Genomic DNA, 26,719 nt, shown 5'->3' with positions numbered 1-26,719 from the left:
TTTTATCTTTTTTCTAGCCTGGCTTTTTTTACTTATGAAAGGCTGCCTTTTTATTTTTTTCTAGCCTTGGCTTTTTTTTTTACTCATGAAAGGCTGCCTTTTTATTCTATTTTCGTTTGAAGGGGACAGCGATTCACTCCCTTTGTATCTCAGTATAAATAAATACCACCTAATGAATGGTACAAAACCTCCATCTTTTTCTTGCCACCATAATACCTCCAAGAATGTGCTAGCACTTTAATTTTAGTGACTAGGGTAGAAAATATAGGCCAACAAATGGATATAATAGGTAAGCAGATATAAGGACTTCAAAATATTCAACAAAGAAATTAGGCTTTTGGGGCTCAAATTGGTTACTAGGGGTTTATGCAAGGTCAGGCATGTGATAATTTGGATATGAGGTCTTTATTCCTATTGCCTAAATCATCTTTATGCACCAATATCAACAAGATTGCAACTCATAAAGCTCTCATTCAGACGATCGGCCATATGGCTTTTTAAATTAATTTTTCAAAACCGGAATAGTTCTCTCTCCTTAGCTCAAGAAATCGGGCAACAAAGAACACTGTTATCACTTATTTGAAGCACGGGAAACCTAGGACTTCAGAAGTTAGTAAGCAACAACTAAGTTTGCAGATCAACCCTTGAGAAAAACGAAGTCTACACTAATAACCCCTTTAGAAGTTAGCTCCTCCTCAACTCCTACACAACAAACACAAAACAAATAAATCAATTATATAAAGCAGCTGATAAATAAAAATAAAGAAATGAAGCACAACATAAGTAACAAATACTTAAAGTGCATATTCAAAAGTATCCACTTAAATACAACTTAATATGTTGGACAGCAAGTTCTAGATAAAGAATCCGATAGAATTTGTAACCTTTTCGGCTGCTGCTATTCATACTTGTGCTCCATTATCTAACGCAGGTACACATATGTAGAAATATATAAAAATGAGGCTTTATCATCAAAACAACTCATTCTAATATCAAGGAAGAACATATAAATCTTAACAAAACAATAAATACATTATACACATTAATTTTACATACAATGTAGGATTGACATCATTCCCACATCTAAACCGAGGCCAGCATATGAAATTATACAGTGCATCATTGGAGAATTAGTGCGTACTTTGAGCAAATCAAGAACAATATGCTTAAGCTCGGTTCTTTGCAAACAGTTATGAATCAAGAACAATATGCTTAAGTTAGTAATTCACCTACATAGGAATCTAATGTCCATGAATGATGCAAATGCAGATTTAGACAAGTAATTAGCTTATCACCTAACACTCGCACCATGTTGGATGTGGATTCTTCAATTGAAGTCTAGGTAAAATGCATGATCATATCAAGAGTTGGAAAAGTCAACATTCTAAATGTTTTATGCTCAATCCACCATGTCATTTTAGAAAAAGGAATACCACATAATAAGTTGACATCAACATATAGGAGGATATCAACTAAGGTAATACTAAAATAAACTTATAGCTATAGTTTGTAATTTTTTACTCCCTCCTTCCAACCATAAGCGTGGCACTTTTTAAAGCACGAGTTTTAAGAAATTGATATTTAAATAGTAAAGGCTCATAGTATATATACCTTCTCTGAGATAGTATGGTACATAAATGGCTCAGAGACATTAGTCCCAAGATGCTAGGAAGACAGAGTTGCATTAGTAGGATATGCAGCATTTCCAGTTTCCTGCATTGATAAAGTACATTAATAGAGTGCACAGGTAAAAAATTGCACAAGCAAACAATGGTTGATATGCAAACAGATTGTACTCACTTTTGCACAACTGGAAGGTTCCATTAGTAGCTAGCCAAAGCAAAAGAGAATGAAGGAATGATGTCGTTTTCAGGAGTTTGTGGACCTTCGCCAATTGAAATGTGAGATGAAGGAACTGAAAACGATCACCATAATTTTACTAATTTGATTCATTTTGTTTTTAGTTGCCCGTAGGGTTTACTGATAGGAAAACAAAACTAATAATTAATAAATGATATAAAAATCAAAAGAAAACATAAACTAAACAAACCTAGAAGGAATCTGGGATCCAACAGGTTCTATATCATCAGAGCCAATTTCCGGTGTTTAGGGCATAGCACCAATTCCAATGCTAACAAGGCTAGATGAGTAAATGCTACCACTTATTCCTGACGAAGCGGGGAATTGGAAATGCATTTGAGCTCTGGGTGGACCGATTCTCTAGAAAACTAGAAAAATACAGCAGACAAAATGACAAAATTAAATGAGATACAAATAAAGATCACAAAGATGAACTAGAGACTATACATATATGGCCACGTGAATCAACTTAGATATCCTAGAATTTGTTAAAGAATCACCTCATAAACGCGTTGTGAATGTGAAAAGTGGCCTGGTTAGCATAAAGGGCTCATTTGACCTTGCGCATAAAGGCTAGCATAAAAAAAGTGGCACAGCGCCGTCTCTATGCTTTCTCCTAACAGAAATTTGTTTATTTGTTTCCCCTTCAATGGTTTGGACTGCATGTAAACAAGGTTAATATGCAACAAGGACAAAATACAAACAATATGAATTCCAAACCCATACATACTGGACTAAATTAACATAACACTTGAACAAATTTTTTATAAGTTATTTGCTCACGAAGGTAACTAACCTGTGCCGCATATGGAACATAGAAATAGTTCATTGTTATTGAGAAGAAAAATAAAAATAAGATGTGATTACGTGACTATTGGTAAACTGCAGTGCATTAAACACATAACGGTTTTGGACTTCCAATCTAGTCTGTTGGTGGGCACAAAAAAGCTGTAAAGACGAAAGGACGGAAAGCTAAAGATGGCGACAAGCACACGGTGGTCCCTATTTTAGATGGCTGGGTTATCGTCCTCACCAAGCAACATGGAAATACAAAAACTCAACTCCATGGATGAAGGCTCAAACAAAACACAACGCAATATCAGATCGGAACTCGATTTGCAAAATCAAATGACTAATCATACTAAACCCAACAATTACGCCGACTGGTTAACAGATAGTACAAGATTGCAAAAATCAAATAGATCTCATGCATTCTATCAAGACCACCCTTCCAATACTCAATCAAAATCTCTAGATCTACTAACTTAAACAATTCTTCATGCAAGCGAAAGGATAGAAGGTTAATCCTCGGATCTAACAACTATAAAGGTAAATAAGCAATTGGAATGAAAAATCATGCATAATAAATTGAAAGACTCCATTGAAACCGCGATCCAAACACGATACCCAAGTTGTTAATCAAACTAAAATCTCCTTCAAAGTGTCAAACACTAGAAAACATTAAACTAGAATTGCAAGATGAAATGAGTGAAATTGTTGCAGAATCCAGTGAAGCTTCTGACTGGACAACGAACTGGAATGGTGATGACGCTCCTCTAGCAGGTGGTCGAAAGCAGGTAAGTGAACGTTGGATCTGAATGAAGAATGAGAATGGAAAGGGTATGCGTGTGAGTGTTATGTGTGTATAGTGTGTATTTTATTTTTAAAGTGGGTGTGTAATGTAAAATATGTAATGCATGGAGTGTGTATATAATTGGTAGCTTGTATAGTGTGTATTTTTGTATAATATACTGCACATTGTTTGTAGTATTTGTAGTGTGTTGTGTATGTATATTATGTGAGTGCATTATATGTATATGTGTATACTTGGTTGTTTACAATGTGTGTATTTTGTGTATTGAGTATGTAGCGTAGTGTATATATTTTTTGTGCGTTGTGTGTATTTTGTGTATTGTGCGTATTTTGTGAATCGAGTGTTTTTTGTGTATCGAGTGTATTTTGTGCATTTTATGTATTTTTTGTGTAAAGTGTATGTATTATTTATTATGTGTGTAGTCTGTGCATAGTTATGCGTATTTTTGGTGTAGTGTGTACAGTCTATACGGAGTGTGTTTGTATTTTGTGTGGTGTTTGTAGTGCTTATTATGTGTATACACATCTGCATTGTGTGTACCTTGTGTGTGTATATTGTGTGTAGTTTGTGTAGTATGTGCAATGAGTGCATATTGTGCCAGTAGTGAGTATATCAGCTATATTTTGTGATTTTTTTGTTTAGTATAGGAAAAATGGGTGCGATGTGTGTATTTTGTAGTGTGTATATTATCTATGTTTAGTATAGGAAAAATGTGTGCAATGTGTGTATTTTTTTGTAGTGTGTGATTTTGCGTGTACTGTGTGTAGTATGTGTAGTGTGTGTATTTTTTGTATTACATGTGTATAGTGCAGTTTTAATATTGTGTATAGAGTATATATATTTTATGTGTAGTAAGCTAAATGTGTATTTTTTTAGTGTTTGGTTTTGTGTATGGGTTTAGTATGTAAGTAGTGTGTGTACAACGCGATGTTTTTTATTGTGTATAGAGTGTACATATTTTGTGTATTGAGTGTGCAGCACAATGTATGTATTTTTGTGTATTGTGTGCAACATAAGTAGAGTTTGTAGCATGTGTTCTTTGTGTATGTCTCCGCTGTGTATATTTTGTGTATGAGTGTGTATAGTGTGTATTTTGTGCATAGTGTGTTTGTATTTTGTGTATACGCATATGCATTGTGTGTACGTTGTGTATATTAACTATATTTTGTGATTTTTTTCTTTAATATAGGAAAAATGTGTACAATGTGTGTATTTTGTAGTGTGTATATTATCTATGTTTAGTGATTTTTTTGTTTAGTATAAAAAAATGTGTGCTATGTGTGTATTATCTATGCGTGTAGTGTGTTTATATTGTGTATAGAGTAGATATTTTATGTGTAGTAAGCTAAATCTGTATTTTTTTATAGTGTGATTTTGTGTATAATGTGTTTAGTATGTACTTAGTGTGTGTACAACGTAGTGTTTATATTTTGTATTGAGTGTATATATTTTCTGTGCTATGCATATTGTGTATGTGTAGCGCAATGTTTATATTTTGAGTATAATGTGTGTATGTATGTGAATTGTATGTTATGCTTTTGCAGAGCGTGTGTATTTTGCGTCTAGTGTTTAGTGTAATGTGTGTAGTAGCGTTGTGTGTTTATTGTGTAATATGTGTAATAGTGTGTAATTTCCTTAGATGTGTGTATTTTCCTTGCATGAATGTATTTTTTGTTTGCTTTGTGTTTTTTCTTACAGTGTATATGTTAGTATATTGTGTGCAGTATGTAGTGTACGTATTAATTTACCTTATGTGTGTGTGTTTTGTGTATATACTCCGTGTTTTCTTTTTATAGTATGTGCGTTTGTATACTGTGTGTGCAGCAACAGCATGGTGTGTGTATGTTTTGTGTATGGTGTGTATTGTGTGCATTTTGTGTTTAAAGTGAATGTGTATAATGTAAAGTGTGTAATGCGTGGAGTATAGTGTGTATTTTTTATACAAAGTTTTTAGCAGGAGTGTGTTGTACTTTTTGTGTATGTTATGTTTGCGTTGTGTGTTTGTAATTTATGTGTAGTGTGTATAGTGTGTATTCTTTCTATAGCAATGTATATTTATGGTTTGTGTATGTGTATTTATTTTGCGTATTGAGTGTGTGTAGCGCAGTGTATGTATTTTTTGTGTATATGTGTGCTCGTGTGCATTTTATGTAGTGTTTGTGTAATGTTTGTATTTTTGTGGTAGTATATAGCATCTTTCTATAATGTATGTGGTTGTATAGTGTACATTGTACGCTCACTTTAGAAAAAAAAATAAACATGTATATACATACACATAATACAATCACATAATACACATGTTATACAAAAAAATACAAACACTACACACATACTAAATACAGTACACGCAAAATCACACACTACAAAAACAAATACACACATTGCAGATATTTTTCCTATACTAAACAAAAAAAAATCCCTAAACATAGATAATATACACTACAAAATACAATTATCGCAGACATTTTCCCTATACTAAAAAAAATCACAAAATATAGATAATATATACACTACTGGCACAATATGCACTCATTGCACATACTACACAAACTACACACAATGTACACACACAATGTACACTCAATGCAGATGTGTACACTACAAACACCACACAAAATACAAACTCACTCCACTTTACACACACTACACCAAAAATATACATAACTATGCATAAACTGCACACATTATACATAATACATACACTTTAAACAAAAAATACATAAATTGCACAAAATACACACAACGCACACATGCACACAGAACACAAGCTACATAGTCTGCTTATGTTGCACACAATACACAAAAAATACATACACTGCACTACACACTCAATACATAAAATACACACAACTAATACACAAGCCACAAATGTTGCACACACATTATAGACTGTACACACAAAAAACAACCAAGTATACATATATGTATAATACAAACACTCACATAATATACATACACACCACACACACATACTACAAACCTTGCCCATTATACTAAGTTAAACACATTATACAAAAAATACACACTATGCACACTATATATACACTTTACGCACTACATACTTTACGTTACACTCTCCCACTTTAAACATAAAATACCCCACTATACACACATAACAAGCTACACACACAACACATAAGCAGAGATTGATACTATACACTACAAACTCACAAGTTGCACACTATACAAACACACATACTACGAAAAGAAAACAAAATACAAATAAAATACTCAAAGGTGGGAAAAATACATACAATACAAACTGCACACACTTTACAAACACACATACCGCGAAAAGAAAACAAAATATAAACAGAATACACAAAGATAAGAAAAATACATACAATACAAACGGTACACTATACAACCACATACACTATAAGTAGGAAAAATACACGCAAAACACATTATGCACATACTACCCACAAAATACACACATTACACAAACACTATACACAAAATGCACACGAGCACACATATACGCAAAAAATACATACACTGCGCTACACACACTCAATATGCAAATAAACACACATACACCAACCATAAATATACATTGCTATAGAAAGAATACACACTATACACACTACACATAAATTACAACTGATTATAAACAGAAAAAAATACAAACACACAACGCAAACATAACATACACAAAAAGTACAACACACTGCTGCTAAAAACTTTGTATAAAAAATACACACTATACTCCACGCACTACACACTTTACATTATACACATACTAAACATAGTACACGCAAAATACTTTAAAAAGAAAACACGGAGTATATACACATACTAAACATAGTACACGCAAAATCACACACATTGCACACATTTTTCCTATACTAAACAAAAAAAAATCCCTAAATGTAGATAATATACACACTACAAAATACACACATCGCAGACATTTTTCCTGTACTAATAAAAAAAATCACAAAATATAGATAATATATACACTACTGGCACAATATGCACTCATTGCACATACTACACAAACTACACACAATATACACACACAAGGTACACACAATGCAGATGTGTATACACATAATACAAGCACTACAAACACCACACAAAATACAAACTCACTCCACTTTACACACACTACACCAAAAATACGCATAACTATGCATAAACTGCACACATTATACATAATACATACACTTTACATAAAAAATACATAAAGTGCACAAAATACACACAACGCACACATGCACACAAAACACACGCTACATAGTCTACTTATGTTGCACACAATACGCAAAAAATACATACACTGCACTACATACACAAATTACACACAACTAATACACAAGCCACAAATGTTGCACACACATTATAGACTGTACACACAAAAAACAACCAAGTATACATATATGTATAATACAAACACTCACATAATACTACCCACAAAATACACACATTACACAAACACTATACACAAAATGCACACAAGCACACATATACGCAAAAAATACACAAAGATAAGAAAAATACATACAATACAAACTGTACACTATACAACCACATACACTATAGAAAGATGCTATACCACCCACAAAATACACAAAAATACATACACTGCACTACACACACTCAATACACAAAATACACACAACTAATACACAAGCCACAAATGTTGCACACACATTATAGACTGTACACACAAAAAACAACCAAGTATACATATATGTATAATACAAACACTCACATAATACTACCCACAAAATACACACATTACACAAACACTATGCACAAAATGCACACGAGCACACATATACGCAAAAAATACATACACTGCGCTACACACACTCAATATGCAAATAAACACACAAACACAAACCATAAATATACATTGCTATAGAAAGAATACACACTATACACACTACACATAAATTACAACCGAGTATAAACAGAAAAAAATACAAACACACAACGCAAACATCTTTACACACAAAATATATACAATGCACAAAATACACACACTACACACTCAGACAAAATACACACTGCACGCATATACAAAGAACACACACTACTTATGGTGAACAAAATACAAAAAAATACATACACTAAGTTACACATACTCAATACACAAAATAACACAAATAGTACACAAACCACAAAATGTTGCACGCACATTGCTGTACAAAAAATGTACATTGTACGCTCACTTTAGACAAAAAAATAAACATGTATATACATACACATAATACACACAACTAATACACAAGCCACAAATGTTGCACACACATTATAGACTGTACACACAAAAAACAACCAAGTATACATATATGTATAATACAAACACTCACATAATATACATGCGCACCACACACACATACTACAAACCTTGCCCATTATACTAAGTTAAACACATTATACAAAAAATACACACTATGCACACTATATATACACTTTACGCACTACATACTTTACGTTACACTCTCCCACTTTAAACATAAAATACCCACTATACACGCATAACAAGCTACACACACAACACATAAGCAGAGATTGATACTATACACTACAAACTCACAAGCTGCACACTATACAAACACACATACTACGAAAAGAAAACAAAATATAAATAAAATACTCAAAGGTGGGAAAAATACATACAATACAACTGCACACACTTTACAAACACACATACCGCGAAAAGAAAACAAAATATAAACAGAATACACAAAGATAAGAAAAATACATACAATACAAACGGTACACTATACAACCACATACACTATAAGTAGGAAAAATACACGCAAAACACATTATGCACATACTACCCACAAAATACACACATTACACAAACACTATACATAAAATGCACACGAGCACACATACGCAAAAAATACATACACTGCGCTACACACTCAATATGCAAAATAAACACACATACACAAACCATAAATATACATTGCTATAGAAAGAATACACACTATACACACTACACATAAATTACAACCGATTATAAACAGAAAAAAATACAAGCACACAACGCAAACATAACATACACAAAAAGTACAACACACTGCTGCTAAAAACTTTGTATAAAAAATACACACTATACTCCACGCACTACACACTTTACATTATACACATTCACCTTAAACACAAAATGCACACAATACACACCATAAAAAAACATACACACGCTGCTGCACACATTGTTATTATACAGTACAAACATCACTAATTGCACACACAGTATACAAACGCACATACTTTAAAAAGAAAACACGGAGTATATACACATACTAAACATAGTACACGCAAAATCACACACTACAAAAAAATACACACATTGCACACATTTTTCCTATACTAAACAAAAAAAATCCCTAAACATAGATAATATACACACTACAAAATCCACACTAGAAAATACACCCATCGCATCCATTTTTCCTATACTAAACAAAAAAAATCACAAAATATAGATAATATACACACTACTGACACAATATGAACTCATTGGACATACTGCACAAACTACACACACAAGGTACACACAATGCAGATGTGTATACACATAATATAAGCACTACAAACACCACACAAAATACAAACACACTTCGTATAGACTGCACCCACACTACACCAAAAATACGCATAACTATGCACAAACTACACACATAATAAATAATACATACACTTTACACAAAAAATACATAAAATGCACAAAATACACAAAATACGCACAATACACAAAATACGCACAATACACAAAATACGCACAACGCACACATACACACATACACACATAACACACGCTACATAGTCTACTTATGTTGCACACAATACACAAAAAATATATACACTACGCTACACACACTCAATACACAAAATACACACAAATTATACACAAGCCACAACTGTTGCGCACACATTGTAAACAACCGAGTATACACATACGTATAATGCACACTCACATAATATACATACACAACACACTACAAACAATGTGCAGCATATTATACAAAAAAAATACACACTATAAACAATGTGCAATATATTATACAAAAAAATACACACTATACACGCTCTACCAATTATATACACACTCCATGCATTACATATTTTACATTACACACCCATTTTAAGAATAAAATACACACTATACACACATAACACACACACGCATACATCCATTGATACTACACACTACAAACTTCACAAGCTGCACACACTATACAAATGCATGCTACAAATAGAAAACAAAATATAAAATAAAATACACAAAGGTAAGAAAATACATACAATATAAACTGCACACTATACATACACACACTATAAAAAGAAATCACAAAACATACACAAAATACACAGAAGCACATATATACACAAAAAATACATACATTACACTACACACTCAATACACAAAATACACATACACAAATCATAAACATTACATATTGTTGTACAAAAAATACACACTATACACACTACACATAAATTACAACCCAAGTATAACCTGGAACATAATACAAACACTTAACATAATATACATACATACAATGCACACAGTACACATAATACATACAATCCTCACAAAATACACACTGTGCTACACACACTCAATACGCAAAATAAACATACATACACAAACCATAAATATTACATACACATTTCTATACAAAAAATAAACACTATACACACTACACATAAATTACAACCAAGAAACATAATACAAACCCTTGACACACATACATTGCACAAAGTACATACACTACACAGACAGTACACATAATACGTACAATACACAAAAAATACTAAGCTGCTACTAAAATCTTAAAACTTTGTATAAAAAATACACACTATACACACTGTATAAACACTCCACGCATAACACACTTTACATTACACCCACACACTTTAAACATACACTACACGCGCACAACACGTTGCTGCACACATTTTTATTATACACTACAAACAACACTAGTTGCACACACAATATACAAACGTACATAATATAAAAGAAAACACACAGTATATACACAAAAACACACACATTTAGGGTAAATTAATACATATACTACATACTGCAAACAATATACTAACACATACACTATAAGAAAAACACAAAATAAACAAAAAATATATTCACGTAAAGGAAATACACACATGTAAGGAAAATACACACTATTATACATATTACACAATAAACACACTGCACACATACTACACACATTACACTAAATACTATATACAAAATACACTCGCACATACATATACACAAAATACATGCCTTGCAAAAGCACAACATAAACTTCATATATATACACACACTACACTCAAAATACAAACATTGCGCTACACATACACCATATGCACAGTCTACAACATATCTACACTCTATACACAATATAAACACCGCGCTATACACAAAATACGTGCGTTACAAACTCACACTTCACACAATACACACTTTTCACACCATACACAAAATACACACATGTACACACACATACATAAAATACACACTACAAACACACGAATACACACTGCACGCAAAATCACAAAATACACAGTTCACACACTAAACACAAAACACACATAATGCGCACATACACTACACTACACTCACACTATACATAAAATACACTGTGCACATAGTACACACAAACACCTACACCCCCAAAATGAATCTAAACATTTCCCTTTATGTGATGGACAATAAAATGTGAGGCGAGACAGAATACTCCATTGTCTGCATAGGAAATTACGTGGTGGGGGTTAAGCTATTTCTTTTCTCATCGTGTCTCCTAAAAAGTTGGCTCCTCCATAACTCCTACAAAACAAACAAAAAAACAAAACAAAATAAACTATATCAATCAACTGATGAATAAGAATAAAGACATGAAGTACAACATAATTAACAAATACTTAAAAGTGCATAATACAAACTAATATGTGGGGTAGCAAGTTATCAATGTTCATCACATAGAAAATATCAAGAAGCCATAGAAAATATAAGAAACGTACTTTTGTTCACCACATAGAAAATATCAAGAAACCATAGAAAATATAAGAAATGAACTTGGTCTTGTTCAGCCTTGTTCAGCAGCACAAATTCATTCACATGCTAAAATATTAATAAGTGTTTTAAATTAGGGAATCTTAGTTCTCCAAGCCTTAAGTATACACAAATAACCTATAAAAAAGTGTTTCTGGTTACAATCAATAGAGAAAAAACCATGCAAACACACACAAATATGATAAATTACAACCACAAAAAAGAAGAATGCACGCAAACACCCACACCTCAAAACTATTCTAAACATTGCCCTCAATGTGAAGGGCATGAAAATGTAAAGGGAGATAGAATACTTAATTTTTTGCATAGAAAGCAAATAAGCGGTGGTGCTAGGATCACACCCCTATACCGGAACCGAGAACCAGGGCAACTCCGGGGTAAGTACCTACAAAAGTGTGAGTTCAAAGTGTACTAGCATAAAAATCCTAAGAGTATTGGGTACAGCTATAACACCTCACTGTTGAAAGGGGACATCTCAAGAACTTGATCAACTGATGTAGAGCTCACATCACGCGGCCGAGTTCTGCTTGCTACGCAGCCTTACACTCAGCCTGGAATGAACGGCAACAGAAATTAGATGAGCAGTACAAGCAAACTCAAGTTTGCAATCCAAAGCAAATATGATCCCTGGATAGATAATCTAAATGTCGTAGACAAACACGAATGCTGGAATAATATTTAAAATTTTGAGTGTATCACAACATTTCACAACAAGATCATTAACATTTATAACACAAGAAAGTAATAAAGCAAAGGTTATCTATACCTACAGGTTACATTAGCATGACTTCCTGTCAACCTTGCTACTACAAATGTGTTGCATTTCGTATAAGTTTGTCAACCTTGCTACTACAAATGTGTTGCATTTCATATAAGTTTCTCAACAGGCTCCGTGGCATAGACCTGCCATTTAAAAACATAACTTCTTTAGCATTTGCATTGTTATATATACTATGGAAAAAAGGGTCCTTCAGAATTAACGGGGTAGAGTAATCTAATTATTTACAACCACATAATCAAGCATGCACACAAACACCCTCACCCCAAATCTTAATCTTAACATTGTCGTTTATGTGAAGGGAAACAAAATAATCCCTTGTTTGCATGGGAAGTTAGGTGATGGGGGTTAGGTATTTCTTCTTTCATCTTGCTTCCTTTAGAAATTAGCCCCTCCTTAACTCCTACAAAACAAACAAATTCAATTATATAAATCAGCTGGTGAATAAAAATAAAGAAATGAAGCACAACATATGTAACAAATACTTAAATTGCATATTCAAAAGTATCAACTTAAATACAAAATTCTAATATCAGCTGGTAAATTGCATATGTTGGGCAGCAAATTCTAGATTAAGAATCTGACTGAATTTGTAACCTTTTCGGCAGCTGCTATTCGAACTTGTGCTACATAATATAAAGCAGACACACATATGTTTAAACATATAAAAAGGAGATTGTATCATCAAAATAACTCACTCTAATATCAAGGTTTGTCCCAGGATGCTCAGAAGACAGAATTGCATTCGTAGGATGTGCAGCATTTCTAGGTTCATGCATTTACAAATTCCACAGGTAAAAAAGTGCACAAGCAAACAATGGCATATATATAACAGGAGGGAATGAAGGAATGATGTAGTTTACAAGAGTTTGTGGAACATCGCCAATTGAAATATGAGATGAGCGAAATGAAAAATGATCACCGGAATTTTACTAATTTGATTCCTTTTAGTTTTTGGGATCCAACAGGTTCTATCTCGTCAGAGCCAATTTCCGGTGTATGGGGCATAGCACCAATTCAAGTGCTAACAAGGCCAGATGAGTAAATGCTAGCACTCATTTGGTCAGAAGTGGAGATGCAAATTGCCTGGATAATCCAGCTCCTGATGAAGCCGAGGGGCGAACTGGAAATGCATTTGAAGCTCTGGGTGGATCGATTCTGCTGTGAAAAAAGAGCAATATGCGGCAAAGAAAATAATAAAATGAAATGAGATACCAATAAAGATCACAAAGATGAACTAGATAATATATATTAGAATTTATCAAAGAATCACCTCATAAACTCGTTGTTGTGAATGTGACATGTGCCTTGGCTTAGGATAAAGGGCTTCCGTTTGACCTCGAGCATAAAGGCTAGCATTAAAAAAAGTGGCACAACACTGTCTCTATGCTTTCTTCTAATAGAAAGTAATCGATCTATTTCCCCATAAATGGTTTGGACTGCATGTAAACAAGGTTAAAATGCAATAAGGACAAAATACAAACAATATTAATTCCAAACCCATCCACAATGGACTAAATTAACACAAGACTTTACCAAAAATTTTATCAGCTATTTGCTGGTATTATTGCTTTAATAAGTAAATCTCATTCAACAGGGAAAACATCAATAGAATCCACGTTCACCACATGGAAAATACCAAGAGACCATTGAAAAAATTTAAGAAATGCACTTGGTTCACTTGGTCTTGTTCAGCAGCAGCACAAATTCATTTTCACATATTATTAAAATATTAATAGGTGTTTTATATTGGGGAATCTTAGCTCTCCAGAAGTTAGTACGTGACAACAACGTTCTGCAGGCCAACCCTTGATAGAAACACTAAGTCTATACTAATAACCCGTAATAAATGTGTCGGGTGACAAATTTAATCAATAGAGTGAACCTTGCATGCACCCACAAATAGGATACCTTATTACAAGCACAAGAAAAAGAATGCATGCAAACACCCACACCTCAAAACGATTCTAAACATTACCCTCAATGTGAAGGACAAGAAAATGTAACGGGAGATAGAATACTCACTTGTTTGAGTAAGAAAGCAAGTAAGGGATGGCGCCAGGATCACACCCCTATAACAGAAGCGAGAACCTGGACAACTCCGGGGTTAGTCCCTAAAAATGGGTGTGCTCAAAGTTTACTAGCAGAAAAATCCTACGTTTAGTGGTTAGAACTATAACAACTCATTGTTGAAGATCAGGGGACATCTCTGGAACATGATCAATACTGAAATAGCGCTCTCAACAACAGACCGAGTTCTGCTTGCAACGCAGCCTTGCACTCAACCTGCAATGAACAGCAGCAGAATTTAGATGAGCAGCACGAGCAAACTCAAGTTTGCAATCAAAAGCAAATTTGGTCCATCGATAGCTGATCTAACTGTCATAGACAAATACAAATGATGGAATAATATTTAAAATTGTGTGTATCACAACATTTCCATAGACAAATACAAATGATGGAATAATATTTAAAATTTTGTGTGTATCACAACATTTCCAGAGCGGCTATCGATCGAGGAAGATGTGTATCAGTGGATGGATTCCATTCATCGGTATCATCGCTGCCTGTGATTCCTGCAAAGCCGTATGGTATTTCTAATTAAAACCAATTAGTTTGGTTGATGCTAACAAGTCTTTTATTCGCATCTCTTTTAATGTAATATAATCATGGAAATAAAGACACATTGTATGAAAGGAGATTACCATTAGTCACCCGCTAAAATGACTGCTCCAGAAGATCCTTTGCTATGGCCAAGCCCTGAAGTGACCTTCTGAGTTGGCTTGATACTGAACCACGTAAAGGTTCCTAAATGTGATGTACGGGCATTTTCAATCAGCACACAAGAGAGTAATAAAGCAAAGGTTATCTATACCTAACAAGTTACATTAGCAAGAGTTCCTGCCAACCTTGCTACCATCTAATGTGCTGCATTTCGCATAAGTTTCTCATCGGGCTCCATGGCATAGTCCTGCTATTTAAAACACATAACTTCTTTAGTATTCGCATCGTTATAGAAAAAGGGTCCTTCAGAATCGGAGATAGAGTAATAAAATTATTTACAACCACATAATCAAGCATGCACACAAACACCCTCACCCCAAATCTTAATCTTAACATTGCCCTTTATGTGAAGGAAAAAAATGTGAGGGGAAACAAAATACTCCCTTGTTTGCATGGGAAGTTAGGTGATGGGGGTTAGGTATTTCTTCCCTCATCTTGCCTCCTTTAGAAGTTAGCTCCTCCTTAACTCCTACAAAACAAACCAAATCAACCATATAAATCAGCTGGTGAATAAAAATAAAGAAATGAAGCACAACATATGTAACAAATACATAAAGTGCATATTCAAAAGTATCAACTTAAATATAACCTAATATGCTGTATAGCAAGTTCTAGACAAGGAATCCGACAGAATTAGTAACCTTTTCGGCAGCTGCTATTCAGACTTGTGCTTCATTATCTAAAGCAGACACACATATGTTTAAACATATAAAAATGAGATTGTATCATCAAAACAACTCATTCTAATATCAAGGAAAAAACATATCAATCTAAACAATATAATAAATATATTTTGCACATTAATTTTACATACCATGTAGGATTGACATCATTCCCACTTCTAGACCGAGCCCAGCTTTTGAAATTATATAGTCATCATCGGAAATATTATCCTGAGAATCAGTGCATATTTTGAGTAACTCAAGAACAATCTGCTTAAGCTCGGTTCTTTGCAAACAGTATAGAAGCAGTAATTTACCTACATAGCAATCTAATGTCCATGATGCAAAGCAATGTAGCTTTACACATGTAATTAGCTCAATAAATAACATTCATACCTTGTTGGATGTGGATTCTACAATTGAAGTCTAGGTAAAACGCATGATCAAATTAAGAGTTGGAAAAGTCAGTAAAAGTTTTATGCTTAATCCACCATGTCTTAAAAAAGGAAAACAACATAATAAGTTGACATCAACATATTGGAGGATACCAATTACCAACTAAGATAATAGTAAAATAAATATATAGCTATAGTTTGTTATTTTGTACTCACTCCGTCCAACCATGAGCGAGGCAATTTTTTGGGCACGAGATATAAGGAATTGATATTTAAGAGTTAAGGCGCATAGTATATATATCTTCTCTGAGATAGTATGGTACATGTGCAATGCATCACCAAAGGTTATAAATGGCGCAGAGACATTTGTCCCGGGATGCTCGGAAGACAGATTTGCATTAGTGTCCATCAGTAGCTGGCCAAAGCAAGAAGGAATGAAGGAATTATGTCATTTTCAAGAGTTTGTGGACCATCGCTAATTGCAATGTGAGATGAAGGAACTAAAAACGATCACCATAATTTTATTAATTTGATTCAATTTTGTTTCTGTTGCTCGCAGGGTTTAGTCATAGGAAAACAACAACTAATAATTAATAAATGGTATAAAAATCAAAAGAAACCATAAACTAAACAAACCTTGTACGAATCTGGGATCCAACAGGATCCATCTCGTCAGAGCCAATTTCAGGTGTGTGGGGAATAGCACCAATTCCAGTGCTAACACTCACTTGGTCAGAAGTAGAGATGCAAATTTCCAGGAAAATCCACCCACTGACGAAGCAGAGGGGCAAACTGGAAATGCATTTGAGCTCTGGATGGATCGATTCTTTCCTAGAAAACGAGCAAAATGATGCAAACAGAATGAAAAAATGAAATGAGACATAAATAAAGATCACAAAGATGAAAATAGATAATATATATCTGACCACCTGAATCAACTTAGATGTCCTAGAATTTGTCCGGAATCACCTCATAAACTCATTTTGTGAATGTGACAGGTGGCCTAGCTTAGGACAAAAGGCTCACTTGACCTTGCACATAAATGCTAGCATAAAAAAAGTGGCACAACACTGTCTCTATGCTATCTCCTAATAGAAAGTTGTTGATCTATTCCCCATCACTGGTTTGGACTGCATGTAAACAAGGTTAAAAAAGGCAACAAGGACAAAATACAAACAATATGAATTCCAAACCCATGCTCAATGGACTAAATTAACACAAGCCTTTACCAATGTTTTTATATCAGTTATTTGCTAGTATTATTGATTTAAAAAGTAAATCCCATTCAACGGAAAAAAACATCAACAGACTCCACGTTCACCACAGAGAAAATTTCAAGCAACCATAGAAAATATATGTACTTGGTCTTGTTCAGCAGCACAAATTCATTTTCACATATTAAAATATAAGTAAGGTGTTTTAAATTAGGGAATCTTAGTTCTCCAACCCTTGAGAGAAACTAAGTCTACACTAATAAACCATTAAAAAGTGTTTCTGGTGACAATTAATAGAGAGAAAACCTTACATATACACACAAATAGGATAAATTACAACCCCAAAAAGAAGAATGCACGCAGACACCCACACCTCAAAACTATTCTAAACATTACCTTCAATGTGAAGGACAAAAAAATGTAAAGAGGATAGAATACTTACTTGTTTGAGTAGAAAGCAATTAAGAGGTGGTGTAAGGATCACACCCCTATACCGGAAGTGAGAACCAGGGCAACTCCGGGCTAGTTCCTGCAAAATTTTGTGCTCAAAGTGCTCTAGCATAAAAATCCTACGAGTAATGGTTACAGCTATAACACCTCACTGTTGAAGATCAGGGGACATCTCTAGAACTTATCAACACTGAAGTAGCGCTCTCAACACGAGACTGACTTCTACTTGCTACGCAGCCTTACACTCAACCAGGAATGAACAGCAGCAGAATTTCGATGAGCAGTATGAGCAAACTCAAGTTTGCAATCTAAAGCAAATTCGGTCCCTCGATAGATGATCTAACTGTCGTAGACAAACAAAAAAGCTGGAAATGATATTTAAAATTTTGAGTGCATCACAACATTTGCAGAGCGGTTATCAATCAAGGAAGATGCGTATCAGTGGATGGATTCCATTTATCGGTGTCAACTCTGTTAGTGATTCCTGCAAATGAAATGAGACACAAATAAAGATCACAAAAATGAACTAGAGAATATATATCTGACCACGTGAATCAACTTAGATGTTCTAAAAATTGTCAAGTATCACCTTATAAACTTGTGGTTGTGAATGTGACAGGTGCCTAGCTTAGGACAAAGGTCACATTTGACCTGGCACTTAAAGGCTAGCATTTTAAAAAGTGGCACAACACTATCTCTTATGTTTTCCCCTAATAGAAAGTTGTTGATCTATTTCCCAATCATTGGTTTGGACTGCATGTGAACAAGGTAATGCAACAAGGACAAAATACACAATGGACAAAATTAACACAAGCCTTTACCAAATTTTTAATAAGTTATTTGCTAGTATTATTGCTTTAATAAGTAAATCTCATTCATCAGTGAAAACATCACCTCAAAGAATGTCTTGTTCATTTTCACATATTAAAATATTAATAAGTTAGGTGTTTGAAATTAGGAAATCTTAGTTCTCCAACCCTTGAGAGAAACTAAGTGTACACTAATAACCCATTAAAAGTGTCTGGTGACAATCAAGAGTGAAAACATTGCATGCAAGAGAAAAAACATTGCATGCAAGAGAAAAGAAAAGAAGAATGCACGCATACACCCACACCTCAATGTGAAGGACTAGAAAATGTAAAAGGAGATAGAATACTCACTTGTTTGGGTAGAAAGCAAGGGGTGGTGCCAGGATCACACCCCTATACAGGAAGCGAGAACCTGGACAACTCCGGGGTTAGTCCATACAAAAGTGATTGATCAAAGTGTACTGGCATAAAAATGCTATGAGTAGAGGTTAGTGGTTACAGCTATAACACCTCACTGAAGAAGAACAGGGGACATTTCTAGAACTTATCAACACTGAAGTAGCGCTCTCAACACGGGACTGAGTTCTACGTGCTACGCAGCCTTACACACAACCTGGAATGAACAACAGCTGAATTTAGATGAGCAATACGAGCAAACTCAAGTTTGCAATCTATAGAAAATTTGGTCCCGCGATAGTTGATCAAACTGTTGTAGACAAACTCAACTGCTGGAATAATATTTAAAATTTTGGGTGTATCACAACATTTCCAGAGCGGTAATCAAATTATTTACTGCAGGAAAATTGTTTCTAAAATCAAGCAATGTAGGAAACTTCTCCAATATGTATGTCCAAACTTTGATTTGATTTTCCTACACGAGCTTATATGATTTCTGGAGTCACCCAGCCATAGAAGTAGCAACAAGCTGGCATTGCAGAAATATTAAAATCTTGAGAAAGATCAGAGGAAGTGGAGAGTTAATGTAATAAATAGAGATAGTCTTTAGTTATCTTGGAAGTACTTTCATATGACATCTCTAATATGATAGCATAATCCATTAGTTACCATTTCATACAAAGAAATTGACTTCAAAATTCTGAACCAGCTACTTGATGCTTAAATCAATCCAACACCATACATAAGAAAAAGAAATCATAACCTAAGAGGCACAACATGTCACAGTATATAGTACATGAAATTTTGGCTATACATCATGACAAATCCAACAACAAAACCAGACTATGAAATTACAATTATAACAGACCACAAGATGGCACTGGCAGATGCAAATTCAAAAATTAGTCTTGGCAAATAATATCTCACAGAATGATTTCTTTACACAACAACAGAAATTAACTTGCTTTTCAATGTGTCCTTGGGACCTTAATAGGGAGGGATTTTTAAAAAGAGAAAACACTAACCTCATACAAAGCATCTTTACTAGACACTAATTGAGTGTTCATCCAGCTTCCAAGGCCCACGATTTCTTTTTTAATGCAGGTACAGCAAACCGAATGCCAATGTAAAAAAGAAACATATCTAGGAAGTACTTGGGAAAGAGCCTGTGAAAACAATTTAACATGCCAAGATTTGACAATCAATGGGGTTTATATATCAAAGAAAAGAAATACTATTATAGCACATTTATGTACACGGCATATGACAAAAAAAATAGGATAATAAGTATATATTAATTATATAGATGCAAGGTAGCAAGAAGTGGATTAGAAAAAGTAGGAAATCACCAGGCACAGTATAATACCCAAAAATATATGTGATAGATTTATAAAGCTGCAAAAGGCAGCAGAAATTGAATCAAATAAGTAGAAAAATATATTCGCTACAACCAAGAAGAAGAAGATTAAGCAAAGCAGGCTCACCATTTCCCCCGGCTTCTTATAAGTTAAGAACTAAGTCTCCCCCTACCGCCATACGCCTTGCCCCCACCGGGCCGCCGTCCCCAGATCTTGCTCTTCCACCTGCGCGGCGCGTTTTAAACAACGCTAATATAAACAAGCATAAATGTAAAAATTGGTTTCCATAACAAATTCTAGTCTATTTATGCACTAGGCAGTTTCACTGAAAGCACCTGAAGAAGTGATCTCCACGTAGTTGGGCCTTGGCCTTCAGATTGACTAAGAAATTCTAGTCTATTTTTGCACGAGGAACTATCACGGAAAGCACCTTAGTTGCACAAGAGCTAACATTTGCAAGAATGAATCTGAATGCTTAGAGAGGCTGTTAGATCAACTAAGTGTAACACGAGCAATCATCTCAGTCGCCTCAAATGCAATAGATTGGAACACAGCTCTTTAATCTGACTCAAAGAAAAATTCTTTCCTGCATACAACAAGAAAAGGGTAAAAGGGTTTAGTGGAACATATAGAAAGAATCCAAGGAAATAAAAATAATAAATTGTTGCATGTATTCCACTTCCTACAACTAAACAAAAATTATATCTAAATGTATGTATAAGGAGGAGAATAGCTAACCACACATCCTAATATCGTGATCGTCAGTTTTAGACAAAGCAAGATCAACTCCAATTTTATCAGGTACCGACAAGCGTAGAGCATCAGAAAGATTTTGCAGTAGTTCTTCATTGACGGCTTTAGTATGAACTGAGAGACACTTAATATCGAAGTGGCCAAAATTGGCTAGGAGCAGTAATACGCTACCCTCCATTCCATTGTATACTGTCCGAGGAACAAGTTAGAAAATTACCCACTCACATCAAACACCCCCAAAACATAAGTCATGCTAGCCCTCGAGCAAGTTACACAATAAATCACACTCACAAGATATTAGATAATCCTCTGCTTCAAGTCACGCCAAACCATATGAATCGGTAGGGAAATTAGGCCGACCCCGAATTCACTCGCGGGTAAAACTTAAGAACAAGAATTGTACACGAACTAATTCCCTAAGAACTAGGCATCCCATGCTTCAATCTAAGTTCGAGTTGTGTCTTGGGAGTCTCAAACCATCGTCACTAATTCATAAAGAGAAGTTCTTCTAGCTATTCTTTATTTTAAGCACATAAGATCTTTCTCCCAAAATCAAGCAAAATTCATCACTCCCAAGTCAATATGATGCACATATCAAAAGGTCTTATTCATTGGGATGTAATGGGGCTTTTGGTAGAGGTGGGATAATATTTGGTTAAGTAGCTTACCACCATTCTTAAAATACTAGCACATCCATCACAAAACCTTTCACATCTCACTCACTGCATACAAATTTCTTATAGCTCAACACCCCAAACATGAGATTTTTCGACCATCTGTCAACTTATTCTTTTGAATCATTTCTATTTTTCGCTCAATATTTTTTTTCGAGCCTTGGCTTTTTTTTACTCAAGAAAGGCTGCCTTTTTATTTTTTTATTTTTTTTCTAGCCTTGGCTTTTTTTTAGACATGAAAGGCTGCCTTTTTTATTTTTATTTTTTTTCTAGCCTTGGCTTTTTTGACTAATGAAAGGCTGCCTTTTTATCTTTTTCTAGCCTTGGCTTTTTTTACTTATGAAAGGCTGCCTTTTTATTTTTTTCTAGCCTTGGCTTTTTTTTACTCATGAAAGGCTGCCTTTTTATTCTATTTTCGTTTGAAGGGGACAGCGATTCACTCCCTTTGTATCTCAGTATAAATAAATACCACCTAATGAATGGTACAAAACCTCCATCTTTTTCTTGCCACCATAATACCCTCCCAAGAATGTGCTAGCACTTTAATTTTAGTGACTAGGGTAGAAAATATAGGCCAACAAATGGATATAATAGGTAAGCAGATATAAGGACTTCAAAATATTCAACAAAGAAATTAGGCTTTTGGGGCTCAAATTGGTTACTAGGGGTTTATGCAAGGTCAGGCATGTGATAATTTGGATATGAGGTCTTTATTCCTATTGCCTAAATCATCTTTATGCACCAATATCAACAAGATTGCAACTCATAAAGCTCTCATTCAGACGATCGGCCATATGGCTTTTTAAATTAATTTTTCAAAACCGGAATAGTTCTCTCTCCTTAGCTCAAGAAATCGGGCAACAAAGAACACTGTTATCACTTATTTGAAGCACGGGAAACCTAGGACTTCAGAAGTTAGTAAGCAACAACTAAGTTTGCAGATCAACCCTAAACAAAAAAAAATCCCTAAATGTAGATAATATACACACTACAAAATACACACATCGCAGACATTTTTCCTGTACTAATAAAAAAAATCACAAAATATAGATAATATATACACTACTGGCACAATATGCACTCATTGCACATACTACACAAACTACACACAATATACACACACAAGGTACACACAATGCAGATGTGTATACACATAATACAAGCACTACAAACACCACACAAAATACAAACTCACTCCACTTTACACACACTACACCAAAAATACGCATAACTATGCATAAACTGCACACATTATACATAATACATACACTTTACATAAAAAATACATAAAGTGCACAAAATACACACAACGCACACATGCACACAAAACACACGCTACATAGTCTACTTATGTTGCACACAATACGCAAAAAATACATACACTGCACTACATACACAAATTACACACAACTAATACACAAGCCACAAATGTTGCACACACATTATAGACTGTACACACAAAAAACAACCAAGTATACATATATGTATAATACAAACACTCACATAATACTACCCACAAAATACACACATTACACAAACACTATACACAAAATGCACACAAGCACACATATACGCAAAAAATACACAAAGATAAGAAAAATACATACAATACAAACTGTACACTATACAACCACATACACTATAGAAAGATGCTATACCACCCACAAAATACACAAAAATACATACACTGCACTACACACACTCAATACACAAAATACACACAACTAATACACAAGCCACAAATGTTGCACACACATTATAGACTGTACACACAAAAAACAACCAAGTATACATATATGTATAATACAAACACTCACATAATACTACCCACAAAATACACACATTACACAAACACTATGCACAAAATGCACACGAGCACACATATACGCAAAAAATACATACACTGCGCTACACACACTCAATATGCAAATAAACACACAAACACAAACCATAAATATACATTGCTATAGAAAGAATACACACTATACACACTACACATAAATTACAACCGAGTATAAACAGAAAAAAATACAAACACACAACGCAAACATCTTTACACACAAAATATATACAATGCACAAAATACACACACTACACACTCAGACAAAATACACACTGCACGCATATACAAAGAACACACACTACTTATGGTGAACAAAATACAAAAAAATACATACACTAAGTTACACATACTCAATACACAAAATAACACAAATAGTACACAAACCACAAAATGTTGCACGCACATTGCTGTACAAAAAATGTACATTGTACGCTCACTTTAGACAAAAAAATAAACATGTATATACATACACATAATACACACAACTAATACACAAGCCACAAATGTTGCACACACATTATAGACTGTACACACAAAAAACAACCAAGTATACATATATGTATAATACAAACACTCACATAATATACATGCGCACCACACACACATACTACAAACCTTGCCCATTATACTAAGTTAAACACATTATACAAAAAATACACACTATGCACACTATATATACACTTTACGCACTACATACTTTACGTTACACTCTCCCACTTTAAACATAAAATACCCACTATACACACATAACAAGCTACACACACAACACATAAGCAGAGATTGATACTATACACTACAAACTCACAAGCTGCACACTATACAAACACACATACTACGAAAAGAAAACAAAATATAAATAAAATACTCAAAGGTGGGAAAAATACATACAATACAACTGCACACACTTTACAAACACACATACCGCGAAAAGAAAACAAAATATAAACAGAATACACAAAGATAAGAAAAATACATACAATACAAACGGTACACTATACAACCACATACACTATAAGTAGGAAAAATACACGCAAAACACATTATGCACATACTACCCACAAAATACACACATTACACAAACACTATACATAAAATGCACACGAGCACACATACGCAAAAAATACATACACTGCGCTACACACTCAATATGCAAAATAAACACACATACACAAACCATAAATATACATTGCTATAGAAAGAATACACACTATACACACTACACATAAATTACAACCGATTATAAACAGAAAAAAATACAAGCACACAACGCAAACATAACATACACAAAAAGTACAACACACTGCTGCTAAAAACTTTGTATAAAAAATACACACTATACTCCACGCACTACACACTTTACATTATACACATTCACCTTAAACACAAAATGCACACAATACACACCATAAAAAAACATACACACGCTGCTGCACACATTGTTATTATACAGTACAAACATCACTAATTGCACACACAGTATACAAACGCACATACTTTAAAAAGAAAACACGGAGTATATACACATACTAAACATAGTACACGCAAAATCACACACTACAAAAAAATACACACATTGCACACATTTTTCCTATACTAAACAAAAAAAATCCCTAAACATAGATAATATACACACTACAAAATCCACACTAGAAAATACACCCATCGCATCCATTTTTCCTATACTAAACAAAAAAAATCACAAAATATAGATAATATACACACTACTGACACAATATGAACTCATTGGACATACTGCACAAACTACACACACAAGGTACACACAATGCAGATGTGTATACACATAATATAAGCACTACAAACACCACACAAAATACAAACACACTTCGTATAGACTGCACCCACACTACACCAAAAATACGCATAACTATGCACAAACTACACACATAATAAATAATACATACACTTTACACAAAAAATACATAAAATGCACAAAATACACAAAATACGCACAATACACAAAATACGCACAATACACAAAATACGCACAACGCACACATACACACATACACACATAACACACGCTACATAGTCTACTTATGTTGCACACAATACACAAAAAATATATACACTACGCTA

General features: G+C 34.1%; 2 long non-coding RNA genes across 33 annotated transcripts; both read right to left on the bottom strand.

Moving 5' to 3' along the window:
• Positions 1-506: 506 nt before the first annotated feature.
• Positions 507-2,600, bottom strand: LOC121788493. 3 transcript variants are annotated; one of them, XR_006047761.1, is made up of 6 exons: positions 2,361-2,600; positions 2,051-2,228; positions 1,801-1,915; positions 1,612-1,713; positions 885-922; positions 507-702 (listed from the first exon to the last, which is right to left on the bottom strand). It is a non-coding gene; the product is annotated as an uncharacterized LOC121788493 (long non-coding RNA). The 3 variants fall into 3 exon arrangements; XR_006047760.1 differs by lacking the exon at positions 885-922 and having other exon boundaries at positions 2,051-2,220; positions 2,361-2,596; XR_006047759.1 differs by lacking the exon at positions 885-922 and having other exon boundaries at positions 2,361-2,593.
• Positions 2,601-12,029: 9,429 nt separating this feature from the next.
• LOC121788496 lies at positions 12,030-23,020 on the bottom strand. 30 transcript variants are annotated; one of them, XR_006047819.1, is made up of 24 exons: positions 22,397-23,020; positions 22,091-22,294; positions 21,688-21,938; positions 21,479-21,601; positions 21,020-21,160; positions 20,109-20,211; positions 19,950-20,010; positions 18,055-19,273; positions 17,762-17,956; positions 17,048-17,540; positions 16,883-16,961; positions 16,710-16,747; positions 16,194-16,537; positions 15,990-16,092; positions 15,779-15,860; positions 15,443-15,570; positions 15,310-15,375; positions 14,558-14,723; positions 14,148-14,442; positions 13,983-14,049; positions 13,549-13,687; positions 13,273-13,409; positions 12,960-13,057; positions 12,561-12,891 (listed from the first exon to the last, which is right to left on the bottom strand). It is a non-coding gene; the product is annotated as an uncharacterized LOC121788496 (long non-coding RNA). The 30 variants fall into 30 exon arrangements; XR_006047821.1 differs by having other exon boundaries at positions 17,127-17,540; XR_006047822.1 differs by having other exon boundaries at positions 17,342-17,540.
• Positions 23,021-26,719: the final 3,699 nt, after the last annotated feature.

The sequence above is a fragment of the Salvia splendens genome, unplaced genomic scaffold, assembly GCF_004379255.2.
Source record: "Salvia splendens isolate huo1 unplaced genomic scaffold, SspV2 ctg106, whole genome shotgun sequence".
NCBI classification, from domain to species: Eukaryota; Viridiplantae; Streptophyta; class Magnoliopsida; order Lamiales; family Lamiaceae; genus Salvia; species Salvia splendens.
This window is presented reverse-complemented; position numbering and strand designations above follow the sequence as displayed.